The sequence below is a fragment of the Scyliorhinus torazame genome, chromosome 2 (genome assembly GCF_047496885.1).
Source record: "Scyliorhinus torazame isolate Kashiwa2021f chromosome 2, sScyTor2.1, whole genome shotgun sequence".
Taxonomy (NCBI): domain Eukaryota; kingdom Metazoa; phylum Chordata; class Chondrichthyes; order Carcharhiniformes; family Scyliorhinidae; genus Scyliorhinus; species Scyliorhinus torazame.
Genome location: NC_092708.1, coordinates 39755116 through 39777699, shown reverse-complemented (window position 1 = coordinate 39777699; position 22584 = coordinate 39755116). Strand labels below are relative to the sequence as shown.

General features: G+C 44.0%; 1 protein-coding gene across 1 annotated transcript in view; it reads right to left on the bottom strand.

Annotated features, from left to right (window-relative positions):
• The window catches only part of ralba (v-ral simian leukemia viral oncogene homolog Ba (ras related)), a 73537-nt gene extending 58663 nt beyond the window's left edge, over positions 1-14874 (bottom strand). Inside the window, exon 1 of the mRNA XM_072470198.1 lies at positions 14742-14874. The gene's annotated coding sequence lies outside the window, so the exon portion shown is untranslated. The remainder of the gene's footprint in view (positions 1-14741) is intronic.
• Between the last annotated feature and the right edge of the window lie 7710 nt (positions 14875-22584).

Here is a 22584-nt window from a genome sequence, read left to right as displayed (position 1 = left end):
CAACAGAAATTAAACAGGTGGGTGGGCGGGGTGGAAAGAACTTGAATTCAACTATGCAGTAACTTTAATCTGGATTGTGGACAGAGCTGCCGTTTACAAATGTGGGTGGTGCCAACCTAATACTCCATAGAAACGTGAACACAATTGTATATTAGTTGCAATTTGCCTGGTTTGCATCGACAACTAAACATAAAAATGCATTACAGATTTAGATGCATTGCCTCTGGAAAATAAACAATAAATGTAGGCATCGCAAGTATGTGTTCTTATGCCATCTCTTCGCATGGTCATATTGTTGAAAAACAATGCATCCCTTCTATTTTCTAAAAAATTTAGACCACCCAATTCTTTTTCCCCCCCAATTAAGGGGCAATTTAGCATGGCCAATTCACCTATCCTGCACATCGTTTTGGGTTGTGGGGTGAGACTCATGCAGACACGGGGAGAAGGTGAAAACTCCACATGGACGGTGACCCGGAGCGAGGATCGAACCCGGGTCCTCGGCGGTGTGAGGCAACAGTGCTACCGTGCTATCCTTTGCATCCGTTTTTTTTTTTTTTTTTTAATTAGAATCTCCAATAGTCAAACTGGTCACCTCACTTCTACAATTTACAGGGTTAGCATTATTAAATACCACCCAAGTCACAGTGTAGATGGAAGCCATTCAGCACATCCTGTCTGTATCAGCCCTTTGAAAAAGTTGCCCAATGGAGTCCCATTCCTCTGCTCTTTCGACAGCTTAAAAAAAAAATGTTTTTAAATTTAGAGTACCCAATTCTTTTTTTTCCCCAATTAAGGGAGAATTTAGTGTGGCCAATTCACCAACCCGGAGCTTTGAAAATTTAAGTATTAGCCAAATCCCTTGTGAAAATTACGACTGAATCTCCTTCTGCCACCCTTTTAGGTAGTGCATTCCAGATCATAATCTGTGTTAAAACATTTCTCAATACCCATCGCCCACTCCCGGTTCTTAAATCAATTATTACAATCTTGCGTCCATCTTCTGGTACCCAACCCCGCTTTCAAAAGGATTTCCTGATTAACCTTAGCATCACTCCAACTGTTTTCAGGCTTCGGCCCAAACATGTTTAACGCCAGGTAAGGAACAGAAAAATGCTCAAGTCAGGCTGTATCTGTGGGTTATGGTTCAGGTCTGTGGCCTGTCGTCAGAACTTGAAGGAGCTAGAGATTAAATGAATTTTAAGCAAACACAGGATGCAGGGAAGGGGTGGGTGGGTGGAAGGCAGAAGAGATTGGTAGTTCAGTCTTCCAGCATCTGCAGCACCTTGCTTTCTAAAAACAATTCACAGAACATGAACTGTACAAACACAGATCAGCAATTCTGAAATATTATTCAGAGCATTTCAGTTTAAATTAAATTTAAGCTTTAAAGGTTACATGTACATATGATAATGGAGCTCAAAATCATATGTATCGGCACAAGCAGCACTCCGAATTCAACGTCCTCAAGACAACATTCTAGAAACACAAGCACCAACTTACTGCATTATCTACTCATTTAAAAATGAATGAAAAACTAGCAATTGGATGTGAAGCTTATTAACACTAATCTCTAGTAACTGATGGGAATTTCAAATCATTGGGACAGAACAAAAGGGAAAGATTGATCATTCTTCCTTAATTAGTTGTGGAAATTCTGCAAACTAAAATAGGCAGGCTACAATCTGTTGATATGAAATAATGTCCGTAACTACAAGGATGGAAAATAAAATCCTGACACACATCATAAAATTCAGTGTACATTGGACCTCTGTAGAATTTTACAACCTACACACCTAAAGTTCTGATCCATACCCATTTGCAACCACGCTTTTGCCTGAAAACTGGGACCATTGATTTAGTCAGCTCCAGTACCTTGTAAAGTTCCACTTCACTATCCTTGCTAATCTCAACTTCCGACAGGTTTACACTGACAGATTCTTATTTTGAAACTTACTTCCCTCACGACACTTTGTTATTCCAAATTAAAATAGTTTGTTGAGATTTCATTCCCATCACTCAGTAATATTTACTGACATACTCACCAACTCCCCCAGTTAAAAACTTCCAAGTTACATTCCAGATGTGATGGGACAAAAATACTGCTCACAGGATGTGAGTAACTTAAATAGCAGTGAACAGGACAACGTGACTAATAACAATTAGTTCATTAAAGACAAGACCGTCCTGCACAATTTAGTTTTGAAAAATGCCGAAAAGAAAACATCAGTTCTCGATTCATGTGGTTCTCCATGAGGTGCCTCGAATGATTGCATACTGCCAGGATTTTATCTACTAAGAGTCAGTTAGCATCTACAAGCACTTCTCGCTCAAGAGAAAGAAATGGGAGGAAAATCATCAGGGAGGTTGATTTGGAGGAAGTGGCAACCCCACCTTTGGCCACAGCAGCAGTATTCTTCATTTCTGCTACGGAATTATTGGGAAAGTCCTAGTTACTGTCTAGAATTGCATTAATTAACCCAGGAGACTAACATTTCATGCAGAATTAGGACTTTCCGATCTTCAGTTGTACTCTGGACAACGGACTTAAAAATAGGAAATAAATGTGTATTTAATATAGCAAAGCATCTGTTTCAATTCAGGACCTTTAAAGTAGCAATTAATAGGGAAGTTAAAAGGGTGGAGGAAGCTATTTTCACCCCAAATGTTTTTCTATTTCCCTGAACAAAGGAAATGTGGCTGTGCCCTCCTTCAGGAACCCCAATTTTCTGCCTGACTTCTCTTCAATGATGTGGCCAGGCCCACAGCTCAACTCTGCGGGGTATCAGCTCTGAATCCATGTGCCACAGTTTGGTCCTCCACCCTCAAACCTTGGAGCTCTACATTTGACTCGCTGGGCTTTGACACTGGTTATTGTAGCAAGGTTTGTTACCTCAGGTGCATTAATTAAACAAAACGCTTATGATTCAAGATCCATCAGAAAGAAATAAAAAGTAGTAGGAGTAGTAGGCAATTCAGCATCCCGAGCATGCTCTGCATTCAATACGATCGTGGCTGATCTCATCTCGACCTCCTTGCCCTCTCCCCAGAACTATTAATCCCACTACAAATTAAAAACCTATCTTCTCCAAATTGTTTAGTGTTTTGGTGTCCACTGCACTCTGGGGTAGAGAATTCCACAGATGAGTGAAGCAATGCCTCATTCCCACTTTAAATCTGCCACCTTTTAGCCTCTTGCTCTAGAAGGTCCAAGGGAAAACATCTGCTCTACATCTGTCAATCCCCTTTCGCACCTTCTGTACCTCAATTAAATCTCCTCTCATTCTTCTAAACTCCAGCAAGTACCGGCCTAAACTCTCTTCATAAAACAAGTCCTTCATCCCTGCAGCCAACCTAGTGAACCCTCTCTAAATGCACTTACACCCTTCCTCGAGTAAAGGAACCAAAACGGTGCCAAAACAAAAAGCCCCACACCACTTTCTTTTTTTATAAAAGGATTGCTGGTACATTTGTTTCATAAATAAAGCAAGTGACTGTTAGCAATGACATGTAGAACCAGAGGAAGTAGGTGAGGTCCTCAATGAGTATTTTGCATCGGTATTCACAAAGGAGAGGGACATGTTGATTGATTGGTGGTGTCTCAGAGGGATGCGTAAACACTTTAGAACAGGTCGTTATTACGAGGGAGGAAGTGTTAGGTGTGTTAAAAAGCATTACGGTAGACAAATCCCCGGGGCCTGATGGCATCTATCCCAGATTGCTGAAGGAGACAAGAGATGAAATCGCTGGGCCTCTGACAGAAATGTGTCCTCGTTGGCCACAGGTGAGATCCCAGATGATTGGAGGATAGCCAATGTCGTACCGTTATTTAAGAAGTGTTGCAACGATAATCTGGGTAATTATGGGCCAGTGAAATTGATGTCAGTGATAGTGAAATTGTTGGAAAGATGCTCAGAGATAAGATCTATGCACATTTGGAAGTGAATGGTCTTATTTGCAACAGACAGCATGGTTTTGTACGAGGGAGGTCGTGTCTCACTAATTTCATTTAATTTTTTGAGGTGGTGACAAAAATGATTGACGAGGGAAGGGTTGTGGATGTTGTCTATATGGACTTTAGGAAAGCATTTAATAAGGTCCCTCAAGGCAGGCGGGTGCAAAAGATTAAATCACAGAATCAGGGGTGAACTAGCTATATGGCTTGGCCAGAGGACAGAGGGTAGCAGCGGAAGGGTGTCTTTCCGAATGGAGTCTGTAACTAGTGGTGTTCTGCAGGGATCAGTACTGGGACCTCTGCTCCATATAGTGGCAGATGGAATTTAACCCGGACAAATGCGAGGTGATGCGTTTTGGTAGATCTAATTCAGGTGGGAGCTATAAAATAAATGGCAGAACCATCTGTGTCTCAGGAGCATAGAGACACAGAGATCTGGGTGTGAAGGTCCACAAATCTTTAAAAGTGGCAGCACAGGTGGAAATAGTGCTAATGAAAGCATATGGCGTGCTTGCCTTCATAAGACGAGGTATCAAGTATAAAAGCTCGAAAATTATGTTACAGTTATATCGAACGTTGGTTAGGCCACATTTGGAATACTGTGTCCAATTCTGGTCACCACACTACCAGAAGGACGTGGAGGCTTTGGAGAGAGTACAGAAAAGGTTTACCAGGATGTTGCCTGGTATGGTGGATATTAGCTCGGAGGAGAGATTGAATAAACTGGGATTGTTCTCCCTAGAGACGCAGAGGCTGAGGGACGACCTGATAGAAGTTTATAAGAAGTTTTTAAAATTATTAGGAGTATAGATAGGGTGAAGGGTGAACAGTTGGAGACTTTTGCCCAGGGCAGAAATGACAATTACAAGGGGGCACAACTTCAAGGTGAGGGGGGGGGGGGGGGGGGGGGGGGTTCAGCGGAGATGTGCAGGGGAGTTGTTTTTTTTTTTTTTTTTTTTTTTTTTTTTTTTTTTACACAGAGGGTGGAACGCACTGCCAAGTGAGGTGGTTGAGGCACATACGTTAGCGACCTTTAAGACTTATCTGGATAGGCACAAGAACAGACGGGGTATAGAAGGATACAGGCGGTTGGTCTAGATAGGACACGTGATTGGCGCAGGCTTGGAGGGCCAAAGGGCCTGTTCCTGTGCTGTATTGTTCTTTGTTCTATGATAGGTCGGAGGCTCACCTCAGGGCATCCTCCATAAAAAGCAACACATCAGACTGGTCCCAGATACCATTAATTCACAAGGTAGAGAAGACCCTCTGGTGGGACTTGGGCATAACAATGAGACCAACAATTTACAACAAGGTACAGCACCATGCTCAGATAATAATAATACCCGCCCAGACGCAAAGCTCAGAAACCTTAACACCACATACCACTTCAGAAGCAGATTTTGAATAGCTTAATTTTAAAAATGTTTTAAATTGAAACAAAATATATCTACATACAGCAAACCCAAGGGTCGGTTAGCTCAGTTGGCCAAATGGCTAGAATGCGATGCAGATTAACACCAACAGCACGGGTTCAATCCCCGTATCGGCTGATGCAGTTCTTAGGGACTGCGTCCTTTCCTTGTCCCACAGAAATATCATGGTATAAGCCATAGAGAAAATGCTGGAAAATCTCAGCAGGTCTGGCAGCATCTGTAGGGAGAGAAAAGAGCTAAGGTTTCGAGTCCAGATGACGCTTTGTCAAAGCTGGACAACCCAAAGGATCATCTGGACTCGAAATGTTAGCTCCTTTCTCTCCCCACAGATGCTGCCAGACCTGCTGAGATTTTCCAGCATTTTCTCTTTGGTTTCAGATTCCAGCATCCGCAGCAATTTGCTTTTATTTATATGGGATAAGCCATAGTCAGTAGCCCCAGACACTACAAGAAAGAACTACAACAACATATGATGTGTGCCAGGATAGTAACAAATTAGGTAATACTACGTACTCAAATTTTAAAAATTCATTCGTGGGATGTGGATGTCAGGGCATTCAAGAGTCAGCCACATTGCTGTGGATCTGGAATCACTGTGGATCTGGAATCGAAGGTAAAGACGACAAATTTCCTTCCCTAAAAAAGGACATTAGTGAACCAGATGCTTTTTTATGACAATGTTTCATGGTCATCATTAGACTTTTAATTACAGATTTTTATTGAATTCAAATTTCACCATCTGCCATGATGGGATTCAAATCCAGATCTCCAGAACATGAACCTGGTTCTCTGGATTTCTAGTCCATCGACAATACCACTAACTCCCCTTGGGCACGATAGAATTTCAGGTCCATCAGTCCTGTCTCAAAGCAAGATATGATGAATGCTGAAAATCGCAATTAAAAACAGAAAAAAAAACAGAAAACGCTGGAAACACTATCAGCTCGGGCAGCACCCGTGGAAAGAGAAATATAACATTTGTGGCAAGGGAAATCTAACATTTCGGGTTGATAATCTTTCATCAGAACTGGGAAAAGTTAGAAGATGTAATAGAGTTTGTTCAAGAGGTGGGTGGGACAAGGACAGAGGGAAGGTCTGCAACAGGGTGGAAGACAGGAGAGATCGAATGCCAGAAGAGTTAGTCCTCCAGGGCAGAAGAGAATGGCAATTCTGCCTCCAACAGCCCCCCCCCCCCCGCCATCGGTTTCCTTTTCTTTGCACATTTTGGTTGTTCCCGCTTACTTTTGCTTTCAGTCAGCAGCTCAGCTGCTCTAGGCACATTTTTCCCCCCAGTTTATTTTCTCCTGCCCCATCAGCATTCCCTCTGGTTCTTTGTCATCCAGAATGCTACCTGACCTGCTGAGTATGTTCAGCATTTTCTGTTTTTAGATTATTCCTGCCTATAAACATTCGCTAGGTTCATCGCCCAACAACTGAAAAATTAAGCAGCTGGCGGTAATGATCATTAAAAAAACCAACAGTAGAATTACAAGGCATTAATCTAATTGAACTTAATTAACAGGTAAATGCGACAAGATTTAGGAGCTGCACTAGACTGGCAAGATGCAGGTATGACCTAATTTTTCTGCACTGAAAGCTTCCAGTTGCAACTGAGGCATTGGATGGCACAATCAAAGAAAAGCGGGGGTTGGAAGTAGAAAATTTCAGTGCAAATTTAATTGCATGGAATTTTAATTAGCTCAATTTGTGGCTGACGTACCCAATACTTAAACTAAAATCCTCTATCGGAACAAGTTTCATGAATTTTACAGTGTTGTCACTGGGTATCCAAATGCACAAGCAGAGCTTCCCATGTTTTCTTTTTTTTTTTAAAAAGATACAATTTAGGGTTTCTGCTTCTACCACTCAGGCAGTGAGTTCCAGCAATAGTTTAATTAAACTTCTAAACTTAGGTGCGAAAAGTCAACCCATATGCAGATTTTCAAAACAACTCAATCCATTCCACTGTTGTGTAGTTAACAATATTTTCATAGCAAAAGTAGACACTTTAAAAAGACACTACATTAACATAGATTAACATAGAGTTTACAGTGCAGAAGGAGGCCATTCGGCCCATCGAGACCGCACCGGCTCTTGGAAAGAGCACCCCACCCAAGGTCAACACCTCCAACCGATCCCCATAACCCAGTAACCCCACCCAACACGAAGGGCAATTTATCATGGCCAATCCACCTAACCTGCACATCTTTGGACTGTGGGAGGAAACCGGAGCACACGGAGGAAACCCACGCACACACGGGGAGGATGTGCAAACTCCGCACAGACAGTGACCCAAGCCGGAATCGAACCTGGGACCCTGGAGCTGTGAAGCAATTGTGCTATCCACAATGCTACCGTGTTGCCCTAATTGATGAAAAATTAATTCCTGGGTTAACTTCACTGCAATAGTTATATAGGCAGGTGTGATAAAGGAACGAGTTTGAGTGAGAGTATCGAGTTATCGTCTCACTCAATGAGAAACATGAATGGTTATAATTTCTCCAGTGGTCTTCCGGTGACAATATGCAGGGGAGCAGTCGCACATGAGGTGGCTCCTGTCAGAGAACTTTATTTAGGCCCTTTCCACCCAATTTTGTAGGAAATTTGGGCTGAAGTTTGTTCATATTGATGGGTTAAGTATCCCACATCAAGGGACTGGGCGGCAGAAAAAGGAGGAAATATCGAACTTGGAAGCTTCGAGAGCATGGTCTGTGAAAGAAAGTGGCAGAGGCTGCTGCAGTATCAGGGTCCACCCCACCAATTGCTGAGATGCTTACAGGCATCTTGAAAGCAACTGAGGTGGTGATATTCTCGATTCGAGCGACTTTGTCTAAGGTGGACGAGGTGGTGAAGGTACAGGGCACAGAGCAGAAAGAGATGGAGGGAGGCTCCGTCTATCACATCCCTGGAGGTGGCTCTGGTGGCGGCCGATAACAAAATATTAAGGGTCAAGGTGAACGACTTGGAAAACTCAAGTCTAGAAGACAGAACTGGAGAGAGGTTAGGTTGCCGGAGGGTCTCGAGGTCCCGAGCCCAACCAAAGGGGGGGGGGGAAATGGCGACCCCCTCCAGAGTTGAATCAAGCCCGTTGAAACAGAAGTCCCATGCAGATGCACCGTGTGTGAACATCGTGCGCTTCCAGGATAAAGAAAGAGTTTTATAGTGGGCAAAGGATCATCGCGATTGCAGAAGAGAGGTCATGCAGTGAGAATTTATCAAGATGTTGAAGCAGAGCCGCCCAGGAGGCGGGCAGAATTTAACAAGGCTAAGGCTGCGTTATAACGCAATACAGTTCGATTTGCCGTGGTTTACCCCACACGCCTCCGTGTGACTGACAAAATGGGGAAACCTCCTTGGCGGGTAGGGTTCAGTCGGTAAAGATGAATATCCTCCCACGGTTTCCATTTTTGTTTCAGCGCCTTCAGTTTTCCTTCCTAAATCGTTCTTTGTTTTTAAAAAAATAAATTTAGAGTGCCCAATTCAAGGGGCAATTTAACATGGCCAATTCACTTACCCTTCACATCTTCTTGGATTGTGGGGGCGAGACCCACGCAGACATGGAGAATGTGCAAATACCACACGGCCAGTGACCCGGGTCCTCGGCGCCATGAGGTAGCAGTGTTAACCACTGCGCCACCATGCTGCCCCCCTAAATCATTCCTTGTGAGTCAGTAAAATTATATATTTTATTTGAGTGGGCAAAACCCTACAGATTCGCAGGGTGTCTTTGCAAAGGGATAGGCAATCAGGAGGCTTGAATTTGCCCAATCTGTTACTTTATTATCGGGCGGCAAATATTGATACGGTGCGGGGGTGATACAGGGGGATAGAGTATGTGTGGGTGCAGATGGAGAGGAGTGCCACGAGAAGTTCCAGTTTGAGCGCCTTGGTTACAGCTCCCCTTCGCCCCAGCAAAATGGACTTCCAGTCCGGTGGTGGTGGCCACCTTGAGAATGTGGACACAGTTTAGGCAGCATTTGAAGCTGGATGCTATATCATTTTTGACCCCAATCTGTAAAAGTCATCATTTTGTGGCCTTGGACTCGTCATTTGGGATATGAGATAGGAGGGCCTGGAGCATTCCACGAATTTGCTTATAGATGGGAAGTTCGCTGCTTTTGAGGAGTGGTTGGGCAACCGACTTAAGAGCAAACCTGTTTCAGTATTAACAGGTATGTAACTTTGTGCGCAACAAGATTTCTTCCTTCCCCTTGGCACTCTCGCCCTCGTTGTTGGATAGGGTTCGTTCAGTGGTAGATAGAAGGGAAGATGTTGAATATTTAAGTTGGCTTGTGTCGATGGAATAGGTTCCACTGGATGAGGTCAAGAGGAAGTGGGAGGGGGCGCGGGAGCTGTGCTCTAGTGTCAAGCACATCACATGCACAAGTTCTGGTCTTGTTCGAAGCTTATGAGCTTTTGGGTCTCCTTCTTCAGCCCCAGATCAGGAACTCTTGGGGCGAGTTGGAGACTTGCCCTTTGGTGGCTATCTTTGGCGTTTCAGATTTACCGGAGCTGCAGACAGGGACAAAGGCAGGTACCCTCGTCTTCACCTCGCTAATAGCCCGAAGGAGAGTTCTGTTTAAATTGAAGTCTTTGATCCCGCCCAGTGCATTGGTGTGGTCAAGTATACCTTGAGGGTCGGCGGAAGAGTTCAACCTGAAGTGGCAGCCGTTCATTTCCTACTTCATGGAGCTGGTCACAGCTAGGGCTTTTTGTTCTTTTTTTTTGTGTGTGTGTGGGGGGGGCGGGCAGGGGGGGAATTATTGTAACTGTTGTATGAATATGGTTGTGAAGGGGTTATATTGGTGGAGGGGGGTTATATAAGTTTCTTAATAACTTTTTTAAAATAAAAACAATGCCAATCACATACAATTCCTTGTAAACTAGATGCATTCAGAATGCATATGGGCTGCACGGTGGCCCAGTGGTTAATACCCGGGTTCAATTCCAGCCTTGGGCAACTGTGTGGAGTTTGTACTTTCTCCGTGTCTGCGTGGGTTTCCTCCGGGTGCTCTGGTTTCCTCCCACAGTCCAAAGATGTGCAGATTAGGTGGTTTGGCACAAATTAGATGGGTTGGCCCTGAAGCGTCCAAGGATGTTTAGGTTAGGAGGGGTTACGGGGATAGGGCAGGGAGTGGGCCTCCTCTGGGTGTTCTTTCAGAGGGTCGGTGCAGACTCAATGGGCCGAATTGCACTGTAGGAATTCTATGATTCTAGAATTCTTTTTCACACTATACTATGCTCACATCAATTCTCTTCATTGCTAAATCTCTATGAATACCAAATATAGATTAGCAAGACAGTTTTTTAAAATTTAATTACACAGCTGCTCACACACATGAACAGTACAAAACAAAGCAATACTGCTGAACCAGAATTCAGACACTGACTGTCCTAAAGCACCAGCAATTCTATGTAAATAGTGCAAACGACAAAAGCCTGTCAATTCAGCTCCCAAAGGGGCAGTGCAGCCTGCTAGTCATTAAACTTCAAACTTAGCCTAGCCCAGGCTGCTGTGATAAAATGTAGTAGGAAATCAAGGAAAACAGCATTTGGATAATTTCAATTCAGTTCCTTTCAGGTCCGAACTTACAAAACAAACTGCCTATAGTTTGGAACTAAAGTATCATTGTCACTCAAAAAGAGGGTGTTATTGCAAGGAACAACAGTCAACATCAGGCAATGAGGTTGCTCAAAAAAAGAGATTAAAACTCACTGCAGCACAGTACTTTCAACCCAATTCACACTTATCCTACAGCTCAACTGGGCAAGTGAGAGAAATGCTCTACTCTCAGGGGCCACATCCTCCTTGACGATAGCATTTTTAAACCAGCTCATATTTTAAGTCAATTGTTCACTGGATGGGGGTGTCACTGACAAGGCCAGCATTTATTGTCCATCCTTTATTGTTCTTGAGCAGATCATGGTGAGCCATTTTCTTGAACACCACCATGATATTTCAGTTAGGAGTCAACCATAATGTTGTGGGTCTGGTGTCCTCTATAGGGGAAGGTCAACAGATTTCCTTCCTTCAAGGACATTAGTGAACCAACACAGGTAGTTTCATGGTAATCATTACTTAAATTGAATTCAAATCCCCGGCTGCTGTGATCGGATTTGCATGTGTGTGCCTGGATCATTTGTCCACTCCTCTGGATTTCTAGTCCAGCAACATGGCCACTGTGACAACATACACCATTAGGTGTGTGCTGATAGTAAATCAGCGTACCAGCGCCAAACTCCAGAAGGTGTCAAATAAATCAATCTTCAATTAATAAGAATTGTAATATAATTACTGGAACAATTTCAGGAACAATGTTGTTATTGACAGAACAGGCCTCTTCTCTCAGCCAAGACCCGAAGTAATGCAAACAATAATCACATGAATCAGAAAGGACACACCTCAGGGAGCTACACAAGCACTTTAGCACCAAAATCAACATGAACATTTCTCTTGATTAATTTTAGCAAAACTGTTTCCATTTCTAATATTTGCCATTGGAAAATAAATAAGAAATTGAGAAATATGAAGAGCCTTTCTAAAAAATTAATACAAGGGGCATTTTTCTGTATAAAATATATTAATAAGCTTTTGACGCTTGCACCAAAAGAAGGCCTTCAAAATAAACGCTACACTCCATTTTGTTAGAACTTTCTATAGACTCTAAAGGTGTCAGGGAGTATGGGGAGAGTGTGGGTGCATGATGTAGAGATAAAGGATCAGCCGTGATTATACAGAGTGGGCGAGCAGGCTCAAAGGGCCCATTTTCTACGTTTCTATGTAACGTTTAGGCATATTGCGAGGCAGCATCTCCTGCATGCTGACAGAAAGCTGGAATATGTGCATGTGTTAATGTTAACAATTTTTTTTTTTTAAAACACCCTCAATAAAGACTGATAACAGCAATTGGCGTAAACTCAGCAAAATTGGAGTCTTATATCAAAATTTGATTCCTCATCTGTGCATATTTAGCTGGCTTCAGCTGGAATGGCATGGAGATCCAATAATTGGTCTCCGGATCAACAGGACAGATATGGCTGGGAAGAAAAGAGTTCTGACCCTGGCTGCCATCTATGAACAGTGCTCAAAGTGTGTGGACCATGCTGCGGGAGGCTCACTTCCACTGCTTTCAAGTAAAAATTGGGTAAGTTGTGCAACGGGATGATAATCCACTCCTTTGGTTTACCACCCAAGTGAAGTGGAAAACAACTCCTTGTAGTGCTTTAAAGGCAGTCTCAGAGCTGCTCTGCTCTCGCTCGTGACCTGCATACCAGTCACAGCTATACTGCTCCCACATTATCCAAGATCTAGTTATTATGCTGCATCTATGGAGCTCGAACAACCAAGTCACTTGATCATATCCTGTGGACAGAGAGGAGGAAGGAGGGAAAACAGAAAACATTTTGATTTCTTACAGACCCTAAAAATGTTATATAATGCAGAGACAGAATCTGATCCACCTCCAGGGAAAGATAAAGAGTCTTAACTCAAACTCAATTTCCACAGATGCTGCCTGACCTGCTGAGTATTTCCAGCATTTTCCAGCTTTATTTCAGATATCTAGCATCAAAAGCATTTTACTTTTGTACTTGCACACTTAGAACAATGCCTTTCAATTGCTAGACAAAAAAATTAACATATATAAGATGCCAGAATACTGTGTAAAACATTGTTTGGAGGTCCACATTCTAAACATGCCTTCAGGCAAATAAAGCTTAGCATCACATTGCGTATTGTGCACCTCAACCAGAAACTCCAGAATATAAAACAGAAAATTGACAAGAGCATTAACTGCAGCAATATCAAGGGGCTGTTTAGCACAGGGTTAAATCGCTGGCTTTGAAAGCAGACCAAGGCAGGCCAGCAGCACGGTTCAATTCCCGTAACAGCCTCCACGAACAGGTGCCGGAATGTGGCGACTAGGGGCTTTTCACAGTAACTTCATTGAAGCCTACTTGTGACAATAAGCGATTTTCATTTCATTTTTCATTTCAAGTAGTTGCGACACCCTTCAGGGTGAAAAAGCTCACTCAATCAAAAGCCCATCCACCACATTAAATATCCACTCCCTCTCCCACCAAGCACAGTGTGGCTGCAATGTGTTTTACCTGCAGGATGCACTGCAGCATCTCTCAGTTTCTTTGAAAGCACCTACCAAACCAACAACATGCAACATTAAGGGCAAGGTCAACGGACATCGGAACACCACCACCTCTAGGTCACACCATCCCCACTTGGATGTGCATTGCCATTCCTTTAAAGTAACCAAGCCAAATTTCTCAAGCTCTCTATATAAGAGACTGCAGCAGTTCAAGGCGGAGACTCACCACCAAATTATCAACAGAACCTAGGGATGGACAGTAAATTCCTGCCTTTCCAGCAACACCCACTTCAAGAGCTCTTTCTTATTTTGAAAGATCATTGCAGTATCAACACCAAAAGATTTTTCTTTCCAGCAAAATGACACAGCTTCAGACATTCCTGAAACACGTGTATTTGCAAATATTCAACAACAAAAACTGGCTTTGACAAAGAGTCATCCAGACTCGAAACGTCAGCTCCCTTCTCTCGCCCCCAATGCTGTCAGACCTGCAGAGATGGTCCAGCATTTTCTGTATTGGTTTCAGATTCCAGCATCCGCAGTAACATGCTTTTACATTTCTGAGCCAAAACAACTGTTGGGCTTATATATGAAAATGAGCCCCCTTTTAGAGCTGCAACTGATGCCGGCAAACCGTGCACAAGTTGCTTTTATCCAAGCAACAGAAAAGAAAATCGATTGAGCCATCTCTAGATTGGAAATGGAAACAGACGCCAAAATGTTTCGACTAGGGGCTTTTCACAGTAACTTCATTGAAGCCTAGTATGACAATAAGCAATTATATTATTATTGTGGAAGTGGGGCTGAGAAATGTGATGCGGCTCAATGGCAAAGAATAAACTCTCCCAATTTTTTTCAGCTGGCACGGTTTATGGTGACATAATTAGAACATAAAAAATATGCACACAACTATTAAGCTTAAAACAGCAATGGTCCCGAGGTGCCTGCTAGCAGCTCCAGAGATTGGCAGCAACCCTTGAAAGAGAACACCGCAACCAACCTTGCTGAGTGGGCCCCCGTCCCGCCCTCCCGTAGCGCCCATTGGCCAACCGGAGGCTGATAGCAGATGCCGATTGGTCAGGCCAGCTGTCAATCACAGCTATCACGTTAGGTTGAGCGGTCGCGATTCCTCCCTCCCCTCCTCTCCTCTCAAGAGTAAATTTTCTGGATTGACCCATGGAGCGAGGTCGGCGGGCGAACGGCGGCCTTGGATGGACCGGACCGGACCGGAGCAGAGGCGCGGCTACTTACGAGAGCGTAGACTATCTGCGGACGGGCATGAAAGCGGCGAGGCGCTCGGTCACTCCACGGGCTGGAGCCGCGGCCGGGGCAGACAGGAAGTGACGGCGCACAACCCGCCTCAAAAAAGCGTCGCCCCCGCTCGTGGGAAAGAGGCTGAGTGGGTGGCGGAGAAGAAAGGTTCCGCCCCCTGGCCACCACCCATTCTGGCTCCACCCACACACGCAACAGCAGTGCAATAAAAAAAAAAGGATTGGAATTATTTATTGTTATGTGTATAGTGAAAAGTATTTTTCTGCTTGCAGCTCAAACAGATCATTTAGTACATGAAAAGAAAATACATAGGGGAAGGGGTGGGAATATATACATCAGGTCAGCCAGCATCTGTTTAATGAACAGACATAGGTTAAGTTCAAATTCCAAATATTTCAACAGGACTGGAAATTAGATCACATGAAGCTCTGCTGAAAGATATGCAATTTAAGATTGAGCTCTGGGAAAGTGCAACATGAGGCAGACTGGAGTGGCAAAAAGTCGGGGCGGCGGGGGCGGGGGGGAGGCATGTTGCAGCTGTAAAGAACCTTAGTTAGGCCACACTTGTAGTATAGTGTTCAATTCTGGTCGCCACACAACCAGAAGGATGTGGAGGCTTTAGAGAGGGTGCAGAAGAGATTTACCAGGTCGGATCAGGGGGTTGGTGTCGTTCGGGTCAAGGAGTCAGGCCTGGGTGTCAGGCCAGGGGAGTGGTCTGGTCAGGTTGGGGGTCAATGGCATTTTGGTTGGGATGGGGACTCCCATGCAAGTGGGGAATATTGTGAGAGGACCTGGGGTGGTTAATTGGGGGGTGTAGGGAGCGTATGGTGCGGGGCTCAGTCTGGGTGTTTAAAATAGTTACTATGAAGCTAGAAGTGTCTTTCTCTTCGTTCTAACTCTTTCAGAGTAACTGTGAGGGGAAAACTGGCAGAACCATCTGAAGTCGGCAAATTAAATTGCTATGTCACATGGTTCCAAGCACAATTGTCCAGGGGAAGTTAACCCTTCTGGAGAAAGGCAATTATGGAAACTTAGATCTAGAACAAACAGAGTTATTATCTCTGGGTTGTTACCCGTGCCACATGATAGCGAGACGAAGGATAGGGAGAGAGAGCAGTTGAACACGTGGCTACAGGAATGGTGCAGGTGGGAGGGTTTCAGATACCTGGATAATTGGGGCTCATTCTGGGGTAGGTGGGACCACTACAAACGGGATGGTCTACACCTGGACCAGAGGGGTACCAATATCCTGGGGATGAAATTTGCTAATGCTCTTCGGGAAGGTTTAAACTAGTTCAGCAGGGGCTTGGGAACCTGAATTGTAGCTCCAGTATACAGGAGGTTGAGAGTAGTGAGGTCATGAGTAAGGTTTTAAAGTTGCAGGAGTGTACCGGCAGGCAGGAAGGTGGTTTAAAGTGTGTCTACTTCAATGCCAGGAGCATCTGGAATAAGGTGGGTGAACTTGCGGCATGGGTTGGTACCTGGGACTTCGATGTTGTGGCCATTTTGGAGACATGGATAGAGCAGGGACAGGAATGGTTGTTGCAGGTGCCGGGGTTTCGATATTTCAGTAAGCTCAGGGAAGGTGGTAAAAGAGGCGGAGGGGTGGAATTGTTAGTCAAGGACAGTATTACGGTGGTAGAAAGGACGTTTGATGAGGACTCGTCTACTGAGGTAGTATGGGCTGAGATTAGAAACAGGAAAGGAGAGATCACCCTGTTAGGATTTTTCTATAGGCCTCCGAAAAGTTCCAGAGATGTGGAGGAAAGGATTGCAAAGATGGTTCTGGATACGAGCGAGAGTAACAGGGTAGTTGTTATGGGGGACTTTAACTTTCCAAATATTGACTGGAAACGCTATAGTTCGAGTACTTTAGATGGGTCCGTTTTTGTCCAATGTGTGCAGGAAGGTTTCCTGACACAGTATGTAGATAGGCCAACGAGAGGCAAGGCCATATTGGATTGGTACTGGGTAATGAACCAGGACAGGTGTGACGATTTGGAGGTAGGTGAGCACTTTGGTGATAGTGACCACAATTCGATTACGTTTACTTTAGCGATGGAAAGGGATAGGTATATACCGCAGGGCAAGAGTTATATCTGGGGGAAAGGCAATTATGATGCGATGAGACAAGACTTAGGATGCATAGGATGAGGAGGGAAACTGCAGTGGATGGGCACAATGGAAATGTGGAGCTTGTTCAACGAACAGCTACTGCATGTCTTTGATAAGTATGTACCTGTCAGGCAGGGAGGAAGTGGTCGAGCGAGGGAACTGTGGTTTACTAAAGTAGTTGAATCACTTGTCAAGAGGAAGAAGGAGGCTTATGTAAAGATGAGACGTGAAGGTTCAGTTAGGGCGCTCGAGAGTTACAAGTTAGCTAGGAAGGACCTAAAGAGAGAGCTAAGAAGAGCCAAGAGGGGACATGAGAAGTCTTTGGCAGGTAGGATCAAGGATAACCCTAAAGCTTTCTATAGATATGTCAGGAATAAAAGAATGACTAGGGTAAGAGTAGGGCCAGTCGAGGACAGTAGTGGGAAGTTGTGCGTGGCGTCCGAGGAGATAGGAGAGGTGCTAAATGAATATTTTTCGTCAGTATTCACACAGGAAAAAGACAATGTTGTCGAGGAGAATACTGAGATTCAGGCTACTAGGCTAGAAGGTTCATAAGGAGGAGGTGTTAGCAATTCTGGAAATTGTGAATATATGTAAGTCACCGTTGCCGGATGGGATTTATCCTAGGATTCTCTAGGAAGCTAGGGAGGAGATTGCTGAGCCTTTGGCTTTGATCTTTAAGTCATCGTTGTCTACAGGAATAGTGCCAGAAGACTGGAGGATAGCAAATGTTGTCCCCTTGTTCAAGAAGGGGAGTAGAGACAACCCCGGTAACTATAGACCAGTGAGGCTTACTTCTGTTGTGGGCTAAGTCTTGGAAAGATTTATAAGAGATAGGATGTATAATCATTTGGAAAGGAATAATTTGATTAGAGATAGTCAACACGGTTTTGTGATGGATCGGTCGTGCCTCACAAACCTTATTGAGTTCTTTGAGAAGGTGACCAAACAGGTGGACGAGGGTAAAGCAGTTCATGAGGTGTATATGGATTTCAGTAAGGCGTTTGATAAGGTTCCCCACGGTAGGCTATTGCAGAAAATACGGAGGCATGTGATTCAGGGTGATTTAGCAGTTTGGATCAGAAATTGGCGAGCTGGAAGAAGACAAAGGGTGGTGGTTGATGGGAAATGTTCAGCCTGGAGTCCAGTTACTAGTGGTGTACCACAAGGATCTGTTTTGGGGCCACTGCTGTTTGTCATTTTTATAAATGACCTGGAGGAGGGCGTAGAAGGATGGATGAGTAAATTTGAAGATGACACTAAAGTCGGTGGAGTTGTAGACTGTGCGGAAGGATGTTACAAGTTACAGAGGGACATAGATAAGCTGCAGAGCTGGGCTGAGAGGTGGCAAATGGAATTTAATGCAGAAAAGTGTGAGGTGATTCATTTTGGAAGGAATAACAGTAAGACAGTACTGGGCTCATGGTAAGATTCTTGGCAGTGTCGATGAGCAGAGAGATCTCGGTGTCCATGTACATAGATCCCTGAAAGTTGCCACCCAGTTTGAGAGGGTTATTAAGAAGACATACGGTGTGTTAGCTATTATTGGTAGAGGGATTGAGCTTCAGAGTCATGAGGTCATGTTGCAGCTGTACAAAACTCTGGTGCGACCGCATTTGGAGTATTGCGTGCAATTCTGGTCACCGCATTATAGGAAGGATGTGGCAGCATTGGAAAGGGTGCAGAGGAGATTTACCAGGATGTTGCCTGGTATGGAGGGAAGATCTTATGAGGGAAGGCTGAGGGACTTGAGGCTGTTTTCGTTAGAGAGAATAAGGTTAAGAGGTGACTTAATTGAGGCATACAAGGTGATCAGAGGATTAGATAGGGTGGACAGTGAGAGCCTTTTTCCTCGGATGGTGATGTCTAGCACGAGTGGACATAGCTTTAAATTGAGGGGTGATAGATATAGGACAGATGTCAGAGGTAGGTTCTTTACTCAGCGAGTAGTAAGGGCATGGAATGCCCTGCCTGCAACAGTAGTGGACTCGCCAACATTAAGGGCATTTAAATGGTCATTGGGTAAACATATGGATGATAGGGGAATAGTGGAGATGGGCGTTTCACAGGTCGGCGCAACATCGAGGGCCGAAGGGCCTATATTGCGCTGTAAGGTTCTATGTTCTATGTAAACCCTTATATGGGAACTTTCAAGAGGGCTTTCCAGGGCATCTTTTGGGTACCCCCCCCCCCCAATGGTGCCTGAGCATGGCGACTCTCTGCGAGCTCTCTGCCACATCCTCTTCCTCCTTTTATAGCCGTACTCATCTTTTAAAACGTGATTCTTTTTTTTAGGTTTTTTTTTAAGATAACATTTTTTCCAATTAAGGGGCAATTCAGTTTAGCCAATTGATAGAAATCAGCTTTTCTAGTTAGCTATAGATGAGATAGATAAAAAGAACTCATTAAGAATAATTAACTGAAAATCATATTAAGCATTAATTCAGTGCATCTATAGCTGGGAATTAACCAGATAAGACTCTCGATTTTCACTAGGTGCAGACTGCTGGAGACTGCGAGGTCAAATATCTAAAAGACCCTATTGTGTTATAAAGAACTGGGCTGAGGTCCCAGTTCTGTTTCTATGTTAACAACCAGTCCATGGTGATAGGTCCTAGCGGGAAATGTGTTTTCCTCATGCAACGGTATGAGAAAATCAGACCAATATATTTAAATACATATATCACTAAACATTGACAAACAGACACTTTGGTCGAATTGAGTGAATTATAAATTAGTTAAAGCCAATCAGAGATGCAAAGAAGGCAAGACTTGAAGATAATAATCTCCTTAAAAATCACTTGTCGGGATGGAAAAATCCATTCCGGAATCAATCTACTTCTTTCTGCAACTTATTTTCTTTGCTTGCTTTTGCTAAATCGCCATCTTTCTTTTGTTTAAATCAATCAGTAATTTTGTACTGTGTATCATGATATGAAGAATAATCAAGATATGTAAACTCAACTACTGTATTCGCTAAAGACAATCAATCTGACCTAAGTTTGTATTGTAACCAAAGTTTACCAGTATACATAGCTGACAAATAAAGTTCAAAGAAACTTTGCCAAAAAGCACAGCCTGAATCTCTGTTTTTTGGGAACTAAGGAGGGTTAACGAATATCCAGTGTTCCGAATAGACACAGAGATCCATCACCAATCCACCTACCATGCACATCTTTGGGTTGTGGGAGTGAAACCCACGCAAACACGGGGAGAATGTGTAAACACCACACTGACAGTGACCCAGAGCCAGGATCAAACCTGTTTTTAAAACTTAATTCTAACACTAAAATTATCTTTAACCGTCCTCCTTTATGTTTACTTACAGGTCTGAAGATCCTCCGACTTCCGTGTACCGGCCCACATGACCGGACACAACCTGACCCGGCAGCACTCCTCCAGTGACCTGACCCTGACCTTGCCCTGGAAGCAGAAGAGGCCCGACGCGGAAGCCTGACCCTGACCTTGCGTGGACCCTTCCCGCCCGGGTTATTCTCTCTTCCAAACACTTCCATCGGGCAGGAGATAAAAAAAGTCTGAGAACACACACCAACAGATTCAAAAACAGCTTCTTGCCCGCTGTTACCAGACTCCTGAATGACCCTCTTATGGACTGAACTGATCTTTTCACACATCATCTCTATTGTGTAGCACTACACTCCGTATGCTTCACCCAATGCCTATGTTTGTGTATTTTTAAAATTACTTTGTACAGGAGAAACATAGTTTGGCACAGAGAGCATAGGTGTTGTTTGGTGAGTATACCTTGATATGGGTAGCATGGAGGGCCTTATAGTGTGGGCTATAAGGGAATTAAATTGCTTTGTCAGATGGTTCCCAGTTCAACACAATTGTCCAGGGGAAGTTAACCCGTCTGGAAAATTGCCAGGTAAACACTTACATGGGAACTTTCAAGAGGGATTTCTCAGGGCACCTTTCGGGTACCCCTCCCCAATGGCACCTGAGCATGGCGACTCTCTATGAGCTCTCTCCCACAGATCCACTTCCTCCATCTTTTACAACCCTGGGAAATTACATTGTGTGATTATCGTATGGCCTATGTTTTTTCATGTATGGAACGATCTGTCTGGACTGTACGCAGAACAATACTTTTCACTGTACCCCGGTACACGTGATAATAAATCCAAATCCAAATCCGATGCTGGGGAGCCAGGAAGATATAACCCTGGCCCGACCTTCCAGGGAGTGGTAATCAGGGTTGAATAGTCTATTTTTCCACCTTCAAACCTTTCCAATCCTTTCTCGCCCTACCTTCTGATGTGTTAGACCGGTCGGTTCGGTGTGGACTGCACTTGATGCAGCGAAGCGAGAAACAGACCTCTAACACTGTAGAAGATCCAACATGGATTTATTGAACGATAGAACTAACATACATATTTAACTGTGGGTCGACACTATACTGAACTGACTGGAAACCTTGTACTAGCCTGACCAGACTTACTAGCTACCGCATGGTGTTTGCACTGTGCTAGCTCGTGGACTCTGAATGTCTCAGTAGCTGGGTCCCGAGAGAGCGGGAAACCTAGTGCCCTCTGGCTTTATAGTGGTGGTGTCCTGCCTGGTGATTGGCTGCACTGTGTTGTGTGCTTACTGGTCATCCTGTGTGTCAATCACTGCCTGTCTGCACTTCATTATTTCCATGTGTGGATATTATGACACCTTCCATTCCAGGCCAAGTGAAAACTATGCAGAGTAGCGTGCTTCTGGGGCCTTCTGTCGACGACTTCAGAGTCAGATGCAAGGATGCCACGGCCCCCTTTCTACATCACCAGCTGCCACAAATCAACTAGGTTTAAAGGTCCAGCCACTATCAAGCCAAGGAGAAGATAGCATTGTCAGGCAAGTGGTTAGAATTGGGAATAGCAGGGAAAGGGGTAATTGACTGGGTGCTGCAAGCTGGCATTGATGACTGGCTGACCCCGGAAGAATAGAGGAGGCTCTAAGTTACAGCGATAGGCTGGACAGTAGGTCTGCCTCGGGGATTTGGCACTGTGTCCAAAGTTTAAAAGTGAAGAATAAAACACGAGACTTTCCTTCAACCCTCTTCCCTCACCCCACCCCCCTCAACCCTGCACACACTTATCATGCCCCATCCATTCCAACCCATGCTCCACACCTACCCCAATGGTCCCTCATACCCCTTATGCCAGGCTATGCCCCCGTCCACACTATAAGGCGACCCATATCAAGGTATACTCACCAAACAACACCTATGTTCCCTGTGCCAAACTATGTTTCTCCTGTACAATGTAATCTTAAAAAATTGAAGCATCATGAACATGCACGATTTGGGAAACAAAAGATAATATTATACACAATCTAATATAAAACTGTGAAATGCATTGACAAAGAATCGTCAAACTCTATTACATATAAGAATGCCATTTGATTCATCATCTCTGTGTTTGGTCTCTGGAATTCCCATTCCCCTACCCTTTGCCCATACAACTTAAGGATTTTATTTTTCAAATACTTATTCAGTTTTCTTCTAAAGCTCTTTTTTGCTGCTTATACCACTGAGTCTGCCAAGTATCCTACATTCTTCTAACCCTCTGTGTAAACAATTCTCCAATATGTTTCCTTTCTTTTGTTACAGTTTCATCTTTATGTCCTTTAATTACTAATCATGGGCTTGTGGAAGTAATTTTTTTTCCCTATTTAGCTTTTCAAAACTGTTCAAACTTTT